Source organism: Heterodontus francisci, chromosome 3 (assembly GCF_036365525.1).
Source record: "Heterodontus francisci isolate sHetFra1 chromosome 3, sHetFra1.hap1, whole genome shotgun sequence".
In the NCBI taxonomy this organism is placed as follows: domain Eukaryota; kingdom Metazoa; phylum Chordata; class Chondrichthyes; order Heterodontiformes; family Heterodontidae; genus Heterodontus; species Heterodontus francisci.
The window spans coordinates 40,791,014-40,811,469 of NC_090373.1; the positions used below are offsets into that span (position 1 = coordinate 40,791,014).

General features: G+C 45.9%; 1 protein-coding gene across 3 annotated transcripts in view; it reads right to left on the minus strand.

Annotated features, from left to right (window-relative positions):
* Positions 1 to 20,456, minus strand: part of LOC137355859 (CUB and sushi domain-containing protein 1-like) — a 1,186,508-nt gene that overhangs the window by 339,475 nt on the left and 826,577 nt on the right. The window lies entirely within an intron of this gene.

A 20,456-nucleotide genomic window follows, 5' to 3' on the forward strand; every position in this document is an offset into this window, starting at 1 on the left:
AGGGTCTCAGTTTAAAATCTCATTCAAAAGACAGCACTCTCTCAGCACTGCACTAGAGATTCAGCCTGGATTACATGCTAAAGTATCTGGAGTGTGTCTTGAACCCATAGCCTTGTGACTCAAAGATAAGAGTGCTACTAAAACTAAGCCACAGCTCTCAACCTATTTAGATCCTTGACTTCAGTTGAAATTTCAAAAAAGATTTGCTTTAGGTCACTGCCAATATACTATCGGAAATAGGACTTATAAATCCTTCATGGCACACTAGTTATTTAGACCAAAGCTGCATTTGCTCTTAGAACAAAGGAGATTGAGGGAAGATTTACTATAGGTGTACAAGATTATGACAGGTTTAGATACGTTAGACAAGGAAAATCTGTTCCCATTAATAAATGGTACAAGGATTAGGGGACTCAGATTGAAAGTTTTGGGCAAAAGATGCAGGGAGAACATGAGGAATCACTTTTTTATGCAGTGGTAATGACCTGGAACTCGCTGCCCACAAGGGTGGTGGAAGCGGAGATGATCAATGACTTCAAGAGGAGGTTGGATGGCCACCTGTGAAAAATAGACTTGCAGGGCTACAGGGATCGAGCTGGGCAGTAAGACTGACTGCATAGTTCCGTGGAGAGCGGCATGGACTCGATGGGCCGAATGGCCTCTTTCCGTGCCGTAAATGACTCTCTGACTCTACAAAATTGTCTACAAGCACATCAGCAAAGACCAAGCTCTTAATCCATGTTCAAGGCCTGCTTGGGTCTGGAAAGAAAAATCCAACCCGAACCCGACAGAACCACATCCGACCCGAGCCTGACCCGGCCCGAGTCCTTCCATTTTTTCCCGCGCCTGACTGAACCGCGCCCGACCCAATCCCGATCTGATCCAACCCGAGCCCAACCCGACCATAGTGCACTCACTGTACTTACCATGTTTGGATGGATGGTTGGAACGGAAGGAAGCTGCACTGCTGCAGCATGAGCGCGATGATGTCATAGAGACACTCACTCGCTCACTGCGCAGGTTCAGAGTCTGTGGAACACTGTGTGTGTCTGACCCGGACCCTGCCCAACCCGACCCGAGCCCAAAAGCCGGACCCGGAAGAGCGACCCGACCCTGACACATGTCGTCGGGTCCCATTGGATTTGGGTTCGGTAGCAGGCCTTTAATCCATGTCCACTGAGACAGTAACACTTTACGAAAGGAAAGTTGACACTAATCAGTTTTACTTCAGTTATTAGTTTTGAGTGATATCTTGGACTATAGCTTAAATCATTGCATTTTGTGATGCAATAACACAGACAGGATTATTGATTATTGATTAGCAGTCCAATAGTTTCTAAAGAAGTACTGTAAACAGAAGATATGAAGAGATTACTCACTATAAAATGGACATTTTTTATGTATGGGGGTGTATAGAGACAATGGGCTGGATTCATTGACAAGAATCCAATTGGTCATCTGTATTTAACTTAACACGATTGTAGTAATCTTTGCTACACTGTCATACTTATTGAATGTTTTAGTATAAAGAGCAAGCTGGGAATAACTGATGTTAAATAAATTCAATAGACCAGTGGTTCTCAAACTGGGGTCCTGGGAGACCTTCCAAGGCGGTGTGCAAAATAATGTGAAAGTGCTGACCGAGCAGCGACAGCATTTCGAGCAGGTGACTGCCGAAGGCACCTTAGTCAAGAGTAAGCGTATAAACGACAGCTGGAGGTGGGTTTGGTGTGAGCCAAGAGGCGTAGATTGAGCGGGTTGCACCACATGTGCAGTGCAGGTTGGGTTGGCTGTCTCACCTAAGAGGGAAGTGCATTTGCAGGAGCACTGAGAATGGCATGAAGATTGCCAGGTAGACCCACAGATACTAAGGCTGGTAGTGGGTGACAGGTGCCAGGTGAGTTTAACCTTGCTCAAGAGAAGGGACTTTTTTGAAAATATTTAAGTACTAGATTCTTAGGATGGAATTTTTTACTGACCTGACCCACAGGGAGCGGATTGGTCAGAAAGTCGGCGAGAAAACCCAGAATTCCATAACGCTGTGGAGCTTTAACTCCACCATGAGTCTGTGACGTCAGGGGTCAGTTCCCCACCTAGAGGCCCAGCTTGATTGACAGCTGGACCTCCAGTCAGGTGGGGAACCGGTCACTCACGACCACAGTAGCAGCTAAGTCCGTGCCAGGAAGTTAACTGTGTGGGTGGGGGCTGGTGGAGAGGGGAAAGCTGGAGGGGGGTGTGGTGTCCATCAGAGGGGGGGTGGAGTGGGTACGATCAGAAAGTGGGGGGGCAATTGGGGAGGGAGGGGTGAACAATTGTCAGGGCTGCTAATCTTGGGGAGTCAAGTGCCAGAGGGTGGGGGAACATCAAAGGCCTTACGGGTATGTAAGGTTGTTGTGGCAGGCCTGATTATAAAGCCTCCTCAGGCAGACACCTGGCTCCAGGAGGTAGTTGTGAAGATGCTTAACTTTTGAATCCACCAGGTTTTTGCCTTGATGAAGCTGTTAGGTTTCCTGATGCTCGGGAAACCTGACCAATGACAGTTAAAGTTCAAAAGCAGGAAAACAATGAGGCTCGCAGCCTCATTATCCTATTTATAATAGCAACCCACCACCTTGGATCAGGTTGTCTTCCCGCCTACTTCCGGCCTCAGTTAAAGCCAAAAATGGGCAGGTTGGAGGTGGGTTTTTGGGTCAGGAAAATCACAAAAAACTGCATTGGGGTGGCTCCCTGGCGTGTTCCCGCATCCTCACACCTTCACTGGAGGCAGCTTCAGAGTGGTAATGGCAGCCCAACCATCAGCAGCAAAAAGCCAATTAAGGCAATTATGGAGGTAATTAGAGGGCATTTTTGAAAGGTTATGGAATTCTGCTGGCAGCTCATTGCCCTTTCCTACCCCACCACCACCCACTACCACCACCACCGTCGTTCTGTCTGTAACTCATCTACTCACAGGAGGTGAAAGCAGAGTGGGAGGTCGGAGCACCATGAGATTCAAATGCAGTGCTCACTTTAAAGGACAGAATTGACAGCCCGCAGATGACTCACAGGCAAATGCTTGCAATTGTTTGCTTGTCACCTGCTGATGGATCCATCAGATAGTACTGGGTGTGAGGAGTTGGCTGCAGCCCCATTAGCAGTATGGCACCTCCACCTTGTGCCACCCGCTCCTTCTCCATTTACCTCAGCAGTACACAATATTTACTTCAGGCACTCTGATTGGCCCTCCCGCATCCTCAAGCTGTCCACTGTCCTTAATTGGATGGTGCTCCCAGACGTGGCTTCTAAATTGACAGCCTGATGTCCTGCCATGCGCACATCTGGGTTCGCGACCCGGAAATCAGCCCAACATCAGGCTAACGTTTAAATTCAAGCACAAAACTCCCCATCTGACCGTTGTTTTTAATAATTAAATTTAGCCTTCAAACTCAAAGGGTGCCAAAATATAAGTTTGTCCAGGGGCAATGGAATAAAAGGTCTCATCTGGAAGTGGAGAATGATTTACAAATGTCATTGCCATACCAGAGATGCAGTGAGAAGCAGGCACCCAATGCACTGATAGTTGTATTTTTTCTTAAAAGCTTTATTAAAATACTCCTTCAGTGCAACACTTCCTTATTATAAAAGCAAAATACTGCGGATGCTGGAAATCTGAAATAAAAACAAGAAATGCTGGAACCACTCAGCAGGTCTGGCAGCATCTGTGGAAAGAGAAGCAGAGTTAACGTTTCGGGTCACTGACCCGAAACTTTAACTCTGCTTCTCTTTCCACAGATGCTGCCAGACCTGCTGAGTGGTTCCAGCATTTCTTGCTTTTACTTCGTTATTATAAGTGTTATATAGTATTATAATTTAGGTGGGAGGGTCTGTGGTTACTAATCCATTTGAAAATGGGTCCTTCAACCAAAAAAGTTTGAGAACCAATTCAGTAGACAATATGGAACACATCTTGGGAGGGAACATAAAACAGGCGACAGGGCATTGGCGACCCATTTTGCACATTGCCCAATTTTCCTTTCCATTCACCTCAATGGAGAATAGGCTGCTGATGTGCTAGCACTCACTTTACACTGCTGCTTAAAACAAATTTCACCCTATATGAGCTGTGGAAATGATGTAGTGCTGAATTTTTAACCTGTCAGGCCAGGCGGGTTTCTGTGAGGGCGGCAGGTTAAAATACTAGAAACTGCCGGTGTGGCAGGAAGCCAGCAGGAACCTGCTGACTTCTACATTTAACTCGAGCACGTTCAATAGTGCGGACAAACCCCCGTGGGACAGACGGGTGTGACATTTTCATATGCTAAGTGGAAATTAACCGCAGTTTTAACCCTGGACTCTGTTTTTAACTCTGAGTGCACGACTTTCCTGGGATTCCTGGCACTCGGCAAGTTGAACATGGTGAGAGGACAGCAGGATTTGATGGGTCTGAGCAATTGACAGGCAAGAAAGATTTTAAATACTGAGTTTTGACAGCTGCTTCTTTGCTGAAGTGAAAGGCTTTTGCTCACAGAATTCATTCTTCGAATGTGCTTTCACTGCTTAGGAGGTGATACCCACCAACACTTTGAAGGTAATTTCTGCTACTTTGGAGTTTTTTGCCTTTGATCTGTACTTCCCAGCTGTCAGCCTTCACAGCAGCATGGGAGCTGCTTATGCAGCTCTACCTTGGACCTCTGAGGAGGAACAAGAGGAGCAGCAAAACCAGCAGCCTTCTCCTCAACCACCTGCTGTTGCACAAGACGGGTGGGATGGCTCCTTCTGGGGATCAGCTGGGAAAATCTGCAGGAACTCACAATCTGCTGCCCACAAGAGCATCTCCCATGTAACAAATGTCATATTTGCAAGGGCTGGCACTTATGTCTACTTTGCCACTGATAAGGCCAGTCAGAATGAGAGAGCCCTTGGATTTGCTGCAGTCGCTGGGTTTCCATAGGCCCAGGGAGTCATAGACAGACAATCAAGGCACCCTCAAATAACCTAGGAGTATTCATCAACCGAAAGCGATTCCACCCCATCAATGTTCATCTGGTATGCAGCCACCATGTCTTGGTGCAAGATAACCAGGGAGCTGCCAAGATGCCTTTATCCTGCTCTTGTCAAAGCTCCCACAGATTATTACCCCTCCAAGTGGAAGAGCTAGAGAAGGAGCAGAAGGAGGAAGAGCTTGATGTGGGGAGGACACCCCCAGCCACTCACTTAGCTGCCAGGGATGCCCGGGATGGAGTAATTCAGCCACGCTCCAACTAATCTGAGGCAGTGCATACATCTGGTACACAAATACTGACACCACTGTGTCCCCCAGCACAAAACAATCCTGCAATCAACAATCGAACCCTCTCTAAGATCTTTCTCAAGGGCAATTAGGGATGGGTAATAAATGCTGGCCTAGCCAGCGATGCTCACATCCCATGAACGAATAAAATAAAACCCTGATTTCACTCGCCATACCATTCTCCACAAGGCAGAGGGCTACGTGGAAGGCAATGGGGAGGACAATGGAGCTTTGAAATGGAGTTTATGGTTCATAAAAATATGGCAATGTAACACAGTGTTAAACACTTGAGTGAATACCCTTGAAAAACTACAAATCCCTTTTCTTCCTTTTCCTATTACTCCTACAGTAGTGCAACCCTGTGGCTTCAGCAGAGGCAGAGACAGGCTGCTTGTTTCCCTGCTCTGGCTGCTCAGATGCAGCTGGCTGATATCCTCTGGGTTTTGGAGCTTGTGTGGGTCCTGCTGAAGATTGCCCCACCTGCAACTGTGCAGGAGCAGACTCAGTCATTGAACAGGAGGCAGCATGTGGGACTCTGACTGGGATGGAAGGTGGTGGACGGGGTGGGGAGTGGAAGTGCTTTGAGCAGAGTCCCTGCTTCTATCTGCCTTTTCTCTATCTTCCCTCTCATGGCCCACAAGCAGTTCCCCGTTAGGCAACAGCTGAAGATCACTTTGCTGCACTTCCTTGGGATACTGAATTGCCAAGGCTAGGCTTTCCTCAATCCTGCTTAAGGTGGCAGACTGAATGTGCAGGCAATTGGTGAGGGCCAGCATGCACTTGGTTGTCTGCTGTGTCTGATGTTCCATGCATGCGGTCACACTTTCCACGTACATACACATTCATGAGATATCATGGCACTCATGCTAGAGATGGTCTCCTCCAATCTCTCTTCAATGGTGCACAGTGCCTTTGCAAAGGCTGACAAAACCTCGCACATTTTCTGCTGCCACTCCAAAACAGTCCTCTTTGTTGATGACCCCTGAGGCTCAGCATCTGAGCCCAGCTGAGCAGAGCTTGCAGGGTCCTGCATCCTTTGATGAGGACTCTCCACTGCTGTACCTATCTCCAACACCCACTTCTGCTCACTTGTGATGTGCACTTCACCATGTGGCAACCCAACTACCTGCCTTGGTGGCCCCCAAAATGAGTGCATCTGAGTTAGTGGAGGGTGTGCACGAGTTGTGTGACAATGCTTCCTCAAAGTGAGTCAGCTCCTCTGAGGCGGCTTCGCCCTCTTCCAGCGACAGCTGCTCAGGGATGCGTGTGGGACCTGTGAGAGATGAAAGACATGGATGAGAATTGACAAGGAGAAAGATTTCTAAGTTATTTTGCCGATCATCATATTTCAGTGGCTGGTCACATCAAATCAACATGAGTGAGTGCTGCATGCCATGTTGACGTGTTGCATTTAATTCTGTCACCAGGTAGCTGGGGACCTCCATCTTTCCAATGGCCAGACATGCGGAGAGCAGGCTTATCTCCAGCACCTCCTCCTCAGCTGCTGTCAGAATGGCTATTATTGGAGGGCCACCCGCAGCTCTCTGTCTTTCCTTGGTGTTGTGTGCTCACTTCAGCTGCAAGGAGAGAAAAAAAGAGACCTATGAGTGTGAGCTGTGGAATGCTTTGAGAGGATAGAAGGACAACATTTGTGGACAGTCACTATAAGGGATGGGTGTGACATTGCAACAAGATGAGGTTGCGTGTTAGTGTTGGTTGTTTAGATGAAGATATGAGGACGTGCCTTGAGATAGAGGGGATGGGTTCACCTGCAAGGTAGCTGGTCTGAGGAATGATGTTCAGGTGAGGGCTGGGGAAGGCGGAGTGAGTGAGTTTGCATTTGAATGTGGAATGCCACTCACCTTTTCTGCCCCCATTAGGTTATTAAACCTCTTGTGGCACTGTATCCAAGAGTGAGCACCACACTCCTGCTGCTGTCCTCCTCAGCCAATTCTGAATGCTTCAATTCTGACCCTTGCAGGGTCCCTTTAAATACTGGAGATGAATGAGCCTGCAGCAGGTCATCATCATGCCTGCCTACTCTAATTGGTCAGGAAACCTGGAAGTCAGGGGCAAATGCTGTGGCCGAGTTAAAAAGCCACTGACAAACACGCTGCTGAAACTTCCGGCTTCCCACCGCACTGCTGACCTCACCTGCTGAAAGCGGGTCTGAAAGTTAAAATTCAGCCCACAATGTCTGGGAATGCATAACTTGCATTCATTTATGAGCCTATAAAAGTAACAAAAGAAGCAACACACGTCACAGATTATGGTAGTTTAGTGGAAAACTCAAATTAGCTGACAGCAGTACTTCCAGTCAACAAGTTATACTGCAGTTTGTCATCGAGTCATAACTGCACAGAAGGAGGCCATTCATCCTATTGAATCCATGCCAGCTCTCTGTTGAGCAATCCAGTCACTCCAATGCTACCGCTCTATCTCCGTAGCCCTGTAAGTTTATCACCCTCAAGTACCCACCCAATTTCCTTTTGAAATCATTTATTGTCTCCGCTTCCACCACCCTCATCGGCAATGAGTTACAGGTCATTACCACTCGCTGTGTAAAAAGGTTATTCCTCACATTCCCCCTGCAGCTCCTGTCCAAAACCTTAAATCGGTGTCCCCTAGTTCTTGTGCCATCAGCTAATTGGAACAATTTTTTTTTGTGTTGAGGATATTCCATAAATTCTGTGAGCAAAAGTAGTAAGTTCTTAGGATTCAAATTGAGTCAATCAAACTATACAGCATGCACATCTACCTATGTTGAAGATTCCTAATTGACCATTTTTCTCCTTTCATACTGCGAATAATGGGATACTGAGATTAATCTGGAAGCCTATTTAGAATTATATTGTACATTGCACATCTAAGTGATAACATAGGCACTTCTCATTTTTGGAAATTGAAGTGCATTATTTTACACATATAACTAATACTCTCTGAAATGAAACCTTCTAAACTTAAATTACTTACCCATATGTGTAAAACCTGTTCTGATGTTCTTATGCAAAAATCAGTTACATTATTATCAGTAACTATAAAGTGAGAGAGCTTGATGGGTAATGCATTCTCTAAATAGAAAATTATACACTGAATGTGCTAAGAATGAATCTCATAAGACTGTAATCATGCCATAGTCTTTTGGCTTGTTCTATGTAATATTAGTCAATAACCTGTATTGGAAAAGAGAAATTGAGCAAAATGAGGACATTGCTTAACATAGCACAGATTCATATGCCTGTGCTTTACAAATTAATATAAATGGTGTTGTATTTAGGAGGGAACTGTTGTTGGGGGTGGGTAGAGCACATGGGGACCCCAGCCTATATTGCTGTTTCTCAGCATTGGATGCCACCAGCACAGTCTAACAGGAAAGAGACCAGGCTTGAAACTCGAGCTTTTTATTAAAATATCAAAAAGTATTCTACTCAAATTATTAATTTCTTCAACAACAAAAAATAGACATACATTTGAATATGATGGCCTCCCCAAGAATGTCTTTAATAAAAATGTTGGAGTATCACATGCAGTTCTGGATGCCCCATTATACAAACAATATTACAGCTCTGGGAAAGGTGCCTTGAAGATTGGCTAGTAATATATCAAGAATGAAGAGTTACATTCATGAAAAAAGGATTTAAAAAAATGGGAATTTTACACTGGAACACTGAAGTTAAAGGGAGGAACCTAAAAAGAGTTTTCAAAATTCTGAAATGTTTTAAGATTATAATCAGTGACAGGTTGTTTCTTTTGATTGCCAATTCATGACTAGAATGATGAAGGAGAAATGTATAAGGAATGTGACAGTAATGCAAAGAACTGAAAATTTCTCCAGCTAAACATTGAAAAGACCAAATCTATCATCTTCAACCTCCTTCACAAACTCTCTATGCTCAGAGCTGATTCCATCCCATGTCCTGGCCACTGTGGCAAGCTGAATCAGAATGTTTGAGTCTTCACTGTTACCATATTCTCTCAATCACAAAGATCTACTCTGCTTGAGTAATATTGTTTGCCTGCAACCCTTTCTCAGACCATCTGTCATTAAAACCCTCAGTCATGCCCTTGTCACCTTCCAGCGTCCATAAGTCTAAACTAATTCACAACTCTGATGACCATATCCTATTCCGCACCAAGTCCCATTCTCCCATCACTCCTCATTGACTTACACTGGCTCTCAGTATGCCAATGTTCCAAATTAAAAATTGTGTTTAAATCCTTCCAAAATCTCACTCCTCCCAATCTCTGTAGCCTTATCCAGAATTACAACAACCCCGTACACCTGCCAAACTCTCTATTCCTCTGATTCTTGACACCTGTGCATTTCCCCTCCCTTCACTCACCCTCAATGGACAGCTTGCGCAGGAGGGTTAAAACTCAAAAAATGCCTGAGTGTTGTAAACCCGACATGATCTCGCATACTACCGCATTTAACTGGTGTGCATTTGGAGGCACACGGGAAACCCCCATGGAGCAGGCAGGTCAGCGATTATAATTTGAGAAGTGCCAATTGATTGAAGATTTAACCCTGCATTCTGGCATTAACTGCCAGCGCACTGGTTTCATGAGCTGTGAGAAACTCGCCCGTATCAACAAGGCGAGACTGCAGCGGGGATTGACAAGGCTGTGAAATTGACAGGCTGGAAAGCCTATAAAAGCATAAAAAATGACAGCTGCTTCTTTGCCTGTATGAAAGGCTTTAGCTCACAGATCTTATTCTGAGAGTGTGTTTTCACTGCTTTGGACATGATTTCCAACACTTCAGAAGCCTTTTCTGCTATTTTGGAGTTTTTTTTATCTTTGATCTGCACTTCCCTGCTGTCAGACTTCATTGCAGCAAGGGAGCAGCTTATGCAGCTTTATCATGGAGCTCTGATGAGGAACAAGAGGAGCAGCACCAGCAACACCCACAGCACCAGGAGCAACACCAGTAGCAGCTGCCTTCTCCTTAGCCACCTGCCAGTCCACAGGACAGAGGAGGTGAACACAGAGCTCCAGCTCAAATGAGGCGATACCCCCAACTGATGGTAGAGGTTCAGCTTTTTGGACATAACAGTGCCTCAGAAGGCTCAGGTTTTCATGGAAGATCATTGCTGACATGTGCAGCCTCCTGGAACAAGACCTCCTTCGAAGTGGGTCAGTTGGGAACACATTGCCAGTGGCCGTCAAGGTCAGCACAGTCCTGAATTTCTTCCCTCTGGTTCCCTCCAGGGATCTGTAGAATTTCAAAATCTGCTGCACGCAAGTGCTCTTCCTAAGTGACCTTTGTCATAATTCCCAGGGCCTCCACTTGCATCCTGATAAGGCCAGTCAGCACCAGAGGGCTCCCACATTTGCTGAAATGGCTGGATTCTCACAGGTCCAGAGAGTCAGTGACTGCACACATGTGCCAATCAAGGAGTCCTCAGATCACCCAGGAGTATTTGTCATTGAATGAGATTTCACTCCATCAATATTGAGGTGGTATATAACAGCTGAAAGGTATTTATGCATGTCTGAACAAGATACCTAGGGACCTGCCATGATACCTTCATTCTGTGCCAGTTATATCTCCCACAGGTTTTCGCACCTCCAAGCAGAGTCAGTGGATGGTTCTTTGAAGATAAGGGATACCCTCTAAGGAGGTTGCTGATGACACCTGTGAGGAACACTACACTGATGAACAGGAAAGGTGCATTCAGAACCAAATGAGCAAGAACAGTCATAGACCAAGGCATTGGGATGCTGAAGACAGGGATGTCTGGGGGCACCCTTCAGTATGCAAAAGGAAGTGCGTCCCGAATGGTAGTGTCTGCTGTGCTTTATACAACATAGTGCAGCAGAGAGGATTGGAGCTGCAGAAGGAGGAAGATGATGATCGCTCTGCATCCTCGGAGAAGAAGAAGGAAGAGGAACTTGATGCAGCCAGGGTCCCTGCAGCTGCTCATCTAGCTGCTAGAGATGCCCACGACAGATTCATACAGGCATGATTCAGCTAACCTGAGGCTGTGAAGCCATATTGCACATCAATGCTGAACCTACTGTGTCCAGCTCGAACATAAATCATTCCCACAATCAATAAGCCTGAAATCTCATTGACACCCATTGCTCTTCTTCTACTCTGGTCCTACCATTTTCCTCAAGGCTTATAGTCACTTGGTAGGCAAGAGGCAACAATTGAGATGACTGAACAATAGATGCTGGAAATAAAATTTATGGTTCATTAACATTGACAATAAGATTGATGCAGTGAAATATTTGTAAACACCCAAGTAATTCCCCTTATGAAACTACAAAGTATTTCCCTTCCTTTTCCAATTACTTCTACATAGTGCTACCCCTGTGTCTTCAGCAGAGCTGGAGACAGGATGCTCATCCCCCTGCTCTGACAGCTGAAATGTTCGTGGAAGATGTCCTCTGGGATTTGGAGCTCACGAAGGCCCTGCCAAAGGCTGCCCCACTTGCACCCCCTGTGCAGGGGCAGACTCGGCCATCTGGACCGCAGTCAGCTTGTGGGGCAAACGGAGAGGAATGTGACCTGTCTCCATCTTTCCTGTCATGGACCAGCTGCAATTCTCTGCTAGCCAAAATCTGGAGATCACTTTGCTGTGTTTCAGTGAGGAATTGAACGGTCAAGGCGAGGCCTTCCTACATCCTTCTTAAATTGGAAGATTGAGTGTGCATGCCATTCCTGAGGGCCAGCATGCAATTTGTTGCCTACTGTATCTGATTCTCCATGCAGGTGGCCATTCTTTCCATGGAGATGGACATCAGCACAAAGGCCTGAGATATCATGGCACTCATGTTAGAGATGGAGTCCTCAAGTTTCTCCCCATTCGGCAGCAGTGCCTTTGGAAATGCCAACAGAACCTCACACATTTTCTGCTGCTGCTCCAGAATAGTCTTCTTCATCAATGACCGCTGAGGCTCAGTATCTGCGCCCAGCTGAGCAGAGCATGGAGTGTTCTGCACCATCCGACACAGGTGCTCCACACTATCCCTTGTCTCCAACACCTGTTTCTGCTCATTCATGATGCGTGGCTCACCGTGTAACAATGTAGCTACCTGCCTTTGAGGCCCCACTGAGATGTATGTATCTGAGCTCGTGCAGGGTGTGGATGAGTCGTGTGACAGTGTTTCCCCAGACTGCTTCCTCTGAACACTCCTTGGCCTCTTCCCACACCAGCTCCAGCATCATGCTTGAAAGGCCCATGAGAGGTGAAAGACATGAATTACAACTGACAAGGTAAAAGAATTCAAAGTCATCATTGTGCAGATGATCATATTTCTGTTAGTGGTTACATCAATTCAACATGAGTGAGTGTTGTGTGCCATGTAGCTGTGTGATATCTAATTCTGTTACCAGGTATCTGGGAGATCCCCATCTTTCTATCCCCAATGACCATGCACTCTGCCAGACTGCTGATACCAATGGCTTCCTCCTCTGCAGTGGTCATGGTGGCATTTACTGGAAAGCCAAACCCGGTTCTCTGCCTCTCTCGAGTTCTGTGCTCTCTTCTCCTGCAAGGAGAGAATGCAGAGAGTTATGGAGTATGAGAAATGGATTGTGGAGGGAATGACACCTTAAGTGGCGGGCGGGGTGACTGTGAGGGAGGGGTGTGAGATGGCAATAAGATGAAGGTGAGAGTCAGTGGTGCTTTTTCAGATGGGGATGTGAGGAGGTGCCTCGAGGAAAGGATTGAGTGAAGCTGCAGAGTGTGTTAATCTGAGCAATGCTGTGCAGGAGAACGTTGGGAAAATCAGAGCGTAGGGCTTGGCACCCGAAAGCTGGATGCCACTCACCTTTCCTGCCCTGATGAGGTTATTGAACCTCTTTTGGTACTGTATCCATGTGCGAGGTATCACACTCATGCTGCTGACCTCCTGAGCCATGTTCAGCATGCCTGTTTGGCTTCAGAGGTTGGCCTCTTCTGCCCGTCCACATGTTCCTTTCTGGGCCCTCACAGCCCACAACATGATCTCCAGGGATGTCTCCAAGAACCAGGATGTGAGGTGATGGAGAGGGAGCCTTCATCACTGCACTCACTCTCTCTGTCCTGATTGTTCTCTATTGAATCCATTCTGACCCCTGCCAAGGTCTGTTCATATAGAAAGCCTCTACCTGTCAGGTGCAGGTTATCGTCACGCCCATCCACTCTGATTGGTCAGGAAACCCAGAAGCGGGATGCTAATACCGTGGCTGGGTTAAAAACCTGCTCCAGCAACCTTTGCTTTCCCAAACTGCTGCCAGCCTCCCTGGCTGCAAACAACTCGAAATGTTGCAATGCTGCCCTGTAACTTTATTTAAATGGGGATTGAATAATTCTTTGAAAAGGAAGACGATAAAAGGATCAGGGCAAAATGCAGACAAATGGGATTCAAACTGAAGATAGCATCAGGACAGGGATGAATGGTCTTCATCTGTGCTGTAACTTCAATAATAAATTAAACTAATTTTCAATTCAAATGTAGCAAGACCCCAGACTCAAAAATGTAATAAATTATTTTCAGTTTTAAGCAGCAGCTTTGGATCCTGGCTATACCAGGAATTCATTAAAGGAAATCCAATTAGTATCATTAGTGACAAAGGAGAAATTGTTCAAAGGTTGATTGGTTGAATTAATGCACCACCGTATAATTACAATGGGATAAATTTCACAAATCAATATTCCTGACACAGAGTTACATATGATTGAAGTGAAAATTATGTGGTCTGAAAATCGACCAGACTATAATTTTCTATATAATACTATAAAATAACTCCTTTGAGTTGATGTGTAGTTGAAAAACAGCAGCTCAGAATACCGAAGAAATGTATTGTCTTGTAGCTCAAAATGCAACTCCAAAATGTTGGAAAATGTACCAAACGAAAAATAAATAACTTCAGGAGACATGAGAATGCCCCAAATCCCCTGAAAGAGCAATCTTACAACTTCATCATTGACTTAACTGTTCAGAAGTGTCTAAATCTTCAAGCGTTGACCAGTTGCATTCAAAATTGAGTGTAACATCCATTGATTTGCTGACTAGATGAATCAACATAGATTTCAACTTTTTCCAAGCTGTTTTATTTTTGCTTTTTCTCCCCAAAAAATGTGCCTGCCCTAGAGGCCTGCTACCCGACGCAAACCCGATGGGACCCGACGACATGTGTCGGGTTCGGTCCCATCTTCAGGGTACAACGTTGAGGCTCCGGTTGGGTCGGGCCGAGTCCAGGTCAAGTCAGGTTGGGTCGGGCCGGACACACACGGTAAGTCCTCTGCTGGTAAGTATTAAAAATAAAAAACTTACCTGAGCTGGGAGTCCGAGACGAAACTGAGTCTGCGCAGTGAGCGAGTGACGTCACTGTGACATCATCCCACATGCGCTGCAGCTTCTTGCAGGTTCAGTGTCAGGAAGATAAGTAAAGAGACGGTCAGGTCGGGCTCGGATTGGGCAGAGTCGGGGCAGGTTCGGGTTGGGTTGGGCTCGGGGCAAAATCGGGGGGACTCGGGTCGGGTCCGCTGTGGCTCGGTTGGATCCGGGTGGGGTTCTTTTTCCCGACCTAAAGCAGGCCTCTCACCTGCCCTACTTACAGTCAAGCATGGACATATAAACTACGCCTAGGACTCTACCTATGCCTCTTAGTATGAAGTGGTATTCTGAACATTGGGTTGTTACTGGGTTAAATATGCTAATCATGCTGTATACCTCATCACAGGTAGTGATGTGTGTGGATCCCTCATATACAGTCTTGGAAGATGTAAGCCACAGCAGTAAGATGTGTTTTAATAAAGCTCCTGTTTCTTTTAATCCATCTGACTCTTCAGATATTCTGTACTAGACTAACAGTAGGCATATATGTTATTTACCTATGCAATATAATAATTACCTTTGCAGCTATATTCAGACAATATTAATCGGGAGATGGTCGATTAATGAAGGTTCAGGTCTGAAACAGTGTTCTGCATATATTAGTGTTTCCTAAGAATTGTCTCACTGCGTGTTACATTTTTAGGTTTTTATGCTAGATAATTGTCTACAGTTAATGCATTACTGGCCACTCCTATAAGCGAATCTTATACTCACTAAAATCCAGACAGCATCTTTACCTGCCTAACATCTAGGCAATATTGCAAAACTAAGGGGTCAAAACAAAGAACTCCTGTCATTGTGCTCCAGATTACTGTAATACATCACATGCTGTCATATATCATCTTTGGTAGGAGATGAATTATACACTCCATCAGACTATAGCTTAGGCTATAAATCACAAGACAAATTTATTGAACATTAATGGGTAAATGAGCAGTATACGGTGAAAACAGCATGAGCCAAAAACTCCTCAGCCCTTTGGGTGTCCCTATGGCATAAGTCGGGTGGAAGAAAGGTGAGAGAGGTGGGACTGCTGGTGGGACTTGAGGATACCAGGGGCTAGATTTTTAAATGCCCATGGAGATGAGGCCAGATGCAGGCCCGTTTTGAAAATAACGTTTCCAGATGGCGGGTCAGTCTTCCGAAGCCTCAGGAACACACTGCAATTTTCAAAGCGAGGGCTCTGGGATGGGGCAGCCAGCTACCCACTTGCCTACAATTAACAGCTCCTTGAAGAACTTGTTCAAGGGCTGGGGAAGGCCAGAAGGAGATATTCAAAGTGGAGACCTGGAACAGCGAACGGTCTGGTACATATGCTCAGATGTCGGGAATAGTGCGGGGAGCCATTATGTGACGGGGCTGATGAATAAAAGTAATGGAAAAATAGGGAGATTCAAACTGAGCAGGTCATTTACCTTCCGATTGACCATTTGGCCACTTGTTTGCACCGTGATGCTGCTGGCCCTCTGATTTCCTGCATGCTCCATTCAGCAAGGCAATGGAAAGCCCTGTCATGGCTGCTGTCTGCCTTTCAGCATTGCAATTTGAAGCCAATTCCCACCTCCACTGCAGCACTCGGTGCCACTATTTGGAGCCGAGCTCACCTCTGGCCCAATGAGTGGCTTTCCTATTTGAAAACCGCATCGCATCAGCGACACAAACATGGCACGGGGTTGGGACCTGGGAATGCTCTGAGTGTTGGGTTCCCAACCCCGGAATGAAAATCCAGGTCTCTGTTCAAAATCCTACTCTGTCCCAATTTCCAGTGGGGCCTGGGTGGGCATGCTGTAAAACTAGACATCACAAACAATGCTCCTGACATCAGAGCAGGAGGGCATTCCCATACTGTGCAATTTCTTGGCCCTGGACTCACTACCACTGAGCAATCTAGATTGCAGGATATACTTAATGTATAGGTCAGCTCAAATGAAATCCACCGAGAGTACGAATATGGGGTTCTGGATTAGACTCCCTCCGTAAAATGATGGCCTCCAACCTTATTTTTGGGCACCTATTAAGGGGGCTGATGGTCAAAATCATCCTGACTCCTGGTGCCAGCTGGCCAGCCCTGCTTTTCTCACTCCCCTTCTTATGGCAAGCATCCGAAGTGAACGCATAAGTGTTCTGTGTGTCTGCCACTCACGTGTAAAAGATGTTACTCCGCCCTCACCCCAGACATTTAGGTATTGTCAGAAGCAAAGATCACCAGTTCATGTTATGCCACACTTCCGCTGGTTTTTCAGCTCCTATCTTCTTAAAACAACCACAGTTCATTTACTGTTTATATAGCTGTACACTATCTTGGAGTCTCTGACCTATCCTTATCCCTTTGTTTCTGACTGCAGTTTTTACCTAATCCCATGCAAGATATTGTTCCAAATATCGTTGATAATATCACAAAATAGAAGGAGTTTTTAAAAAAACATTTCTCTTCACTAGATAGTCAACCATGTACAGGATCTTTGTAATTGAATGGAACAGCTTGACTCCTTCAGCTGCTGCAAGCACTGAATAATCTGTGAGATGGTCCCTCATTCCGGGATCATGACAGTAAAAAACCCACGCATATCAGCACTGTCAAGATCCCGGTCCATAAGATATATATTCCCTGCAGTATGCAGAATCTGCCAATTGTGTCCAATTTTAATCTGTTCTTTGTGCCGAGCAGGAACAAATAACCAAATAAATAATCCAGCACAACCAAATATGATTAACTTTCATCACATCTCTCCCCTCTTATTGAAAAAGTGCCTCACATACGAGTCTGGTGCCAAGCTATATGGTCAGGGTGCGCTATGATTGGCATGTCACAATAGCTTTGTCTGTCTCATCAGTCTCAAAGAACAAAGAACAGTACAATACAGGAACAGGCCATTCAGCCCTCCAAGCCTGCACCGATCTTGATGCCTGCCTAAACTAAAACATTCTGCACTTCCGGGGACAGTATCCCTCTATTTCCATCCTATTCATGTATTTGTCAAGATGCCTCTTAAACGTCGCTATCGTACCTGCTTCCGCCACCTCCCCCGGCAGCAGGTTCCAGGCACTCACCACCCTCTGTGTAAAGAACTTGCCTCGCACATCCCCTCTAAACTTTGCCCCTCTCACCTTAAACCGATGTCCCCTAGTAACTGACTCTTCCACCCGAGGAAAAAGCTTCTGACTATCCACTCTGTCCATACCGCTCATAACTTTGTAAACCTCTATCATGTTGCCCCTCCACCTCCGTTGTTCCAGTGAAAACAATCCGAGTTTATCCAACCTCTCCTCATAGCTAATGCGCTCCAGACCAGGCAACATCCCGGTAAACCTCTTCTGTACCCTCTCCAAAGCCTCCATGTCCTTCTGGTAGTGTGGCGACCAGAATTGCACGCAATATTCTCAGTGTGGCCTAACTAAAGTTCTGTACAGCTGCAGCAAGACTTGCCAATTTTTATACTCTATGCCCCGACCGATGAAGGCAAGCATGCTGTATGCCTTCTTGACTACCTTATCCACCTGCGTTGTCACTTTCAGTGACCTGTGGACCTGTACGCCCAGATCTCTCTGCCTATCAATACTCCTAAGAGTTCTGCCATTTACTGTATACTTCCCACCTGCATTAGACCTTCCAAAATGCATTACCTCACATTTGTCCGGATTAAACTCCATCTGCCATTTCTCCGCCCAAGTCTCCAACCGATCTATATCCTGCTGTATCCTCTGACAATCCTCATCACTGTCTGCAACTCCACCAACCTTTGTGTCGTCTGCAAACTTACTAATCAGACCAGCTACATTTTCCTCCAAATCATTTATATATACTACAAACAGCAAAGGTCCCAGCACTGATCCCTGCAGAACACCACTAGTCACATCTCTCCATTCAGAAAAGCACCCTTCCACTGCTACCCTCTGTCTTCTATGACAGAGCCAGTTCTGTATCCATCTTGCCAGCTCACCTCTGATCCCGTGTGACTTCACCTTTTGTACCAGTCTGCCATGAGGAACCTTGTCAAAGGCTTTACTGAAGTCCATATAGATAACATCCATTGCCCTTCCTTCATCAATCATCTTCGTCACGTCCTCAAAAAACTTAATCAAATTAGTGAGACACGACCTCTCCTTCACAAAACATGCTGCCTCTCGCTAATAAGTTCGTTTGTTTCCAAATGGGAGTAAATCCTGTCCGAAGAGTCCTCTCTAATAATTTCCCTACCACTGACGTAAGGCTCACTGGCCTATAATTTCCTGGATTATCCTTGCTCCCCTTCTTAAACAAAGGAACAACATTGGCTATTCTCCAGTCCTCTGGGACCTCACCTGTAGCCAATGAGAATTCGAAGATTTCTGTCAAGGCCCCAGCAATTTCTTCCCTTGCCTCCCTCAGTATTCTGTGGTAGATCCCATCAGGCCCTGGGGACTTATCTACCTTAATGCTTTGCAAGACACCCAACACCTCCTCCTTTTTGATAATGAGATGACTGAGACTATCGACACTCCCTTCCCTAGGCTCATCATCCACCAAATCCTTCTCTTTGGTGAATACTGATGCAAAGTACCTCGCCCATTTCCTCTGGCTCCACACATAGATTCCCTTCTCTTTCTTTGAGTGGGCCAACCCTTTCCCTAGTTACCCTCTTGCTCTTTATATACGTATAAAAAGCCCTGGGATTTTCCTTAATCCTGTTTGCCAATGACTTCTCAACCTCTTTTAGCTCTCCTGACTCCTTGCTTAAGTTCCTTCCTGCTGTCTTTATATTCCTCAAGGGATTCGCCTGTTCCTAGACTTCCAGCCCTTACGAATGCTTCCTTTTTCTTTTTGACTGGGCTCACAATATCCCGCGTTATCCAAGGTTCCCGAAACTTGCCAAACTTATCCTTCATCCTCACAGGAACATGCTGGTCCTGGATTCTAATCAACTGACGTTTGAAAGACTCCCACATGTCAGATGTTGATTTACCCTCAAACAGCCGCCCCCAATCTAAATTCTTCAGTTCCTAATATTGTTATAATTAGCCGTCCTCCAATTTAGCACCTTCACCCGAGGACTACTCTTATCCTTATCCACAAGTACCTTAAAACTTATGGAATAATGGTCACTGTTCCCGAAATTCTCCCCTTCTGAAACTTCGACCACCTGGCCGGGCTCATTCCCCAATACCAGGTCCAGTATGGCCTGATGCCTAGTTGGACTATCTACATATTGTTTCAAGAAGCCCTCCTGGATGCTCCTTACAAATTCTGCCCCATCTAAGCCCCTAGCACTAAGTGAGTCCCAGTCAATATAGGGGAAGTTAAAATCACCCACCACTACAACCTTGTTACCTTTACATCTTTCCAAAATCTGTCTACATATCTGCTCCTCTACCTCCCGCTGGTTGTTGGGAGGCCTGTAGTAAACCCCAACATTGTGACTGCACCCTTCCTATTCCTGAGCTCCACCCATATTGCCTTGCTGCATGACCCTTCCAAGGTGTCCTCCTGCAATACAGCTGTGATATTCTCCTTAACCAGTAATGCAACTCCCCCACTGCTTTTACATCCCCCTCTATCCTGCCTGAAGCTTCTAAATCCTGGAACATTTAGCTGCCAATCCTGTCCTTCCCTCAACCAAGTCTCTGTAATAGCAACAACATCATAGTTCCAAGTACTAATCCAAGCTCTAAGGTCATCTGCCTTACCTGTTTCCTTCTCGCATTGAAATAAATGCACTTCAGACCACCAGTTCCGATGTGCTCCGCAACATCTCCCTGCCTGCTCTTCCTCTTAGTCTTACTGGCCTTATTTACTAGTTCCAGGCAACTACAGGCTGTGCGAAAACATGCCACACAGACAGGCCACTCATGCCTAACACCTCTTGTACCTTGATTT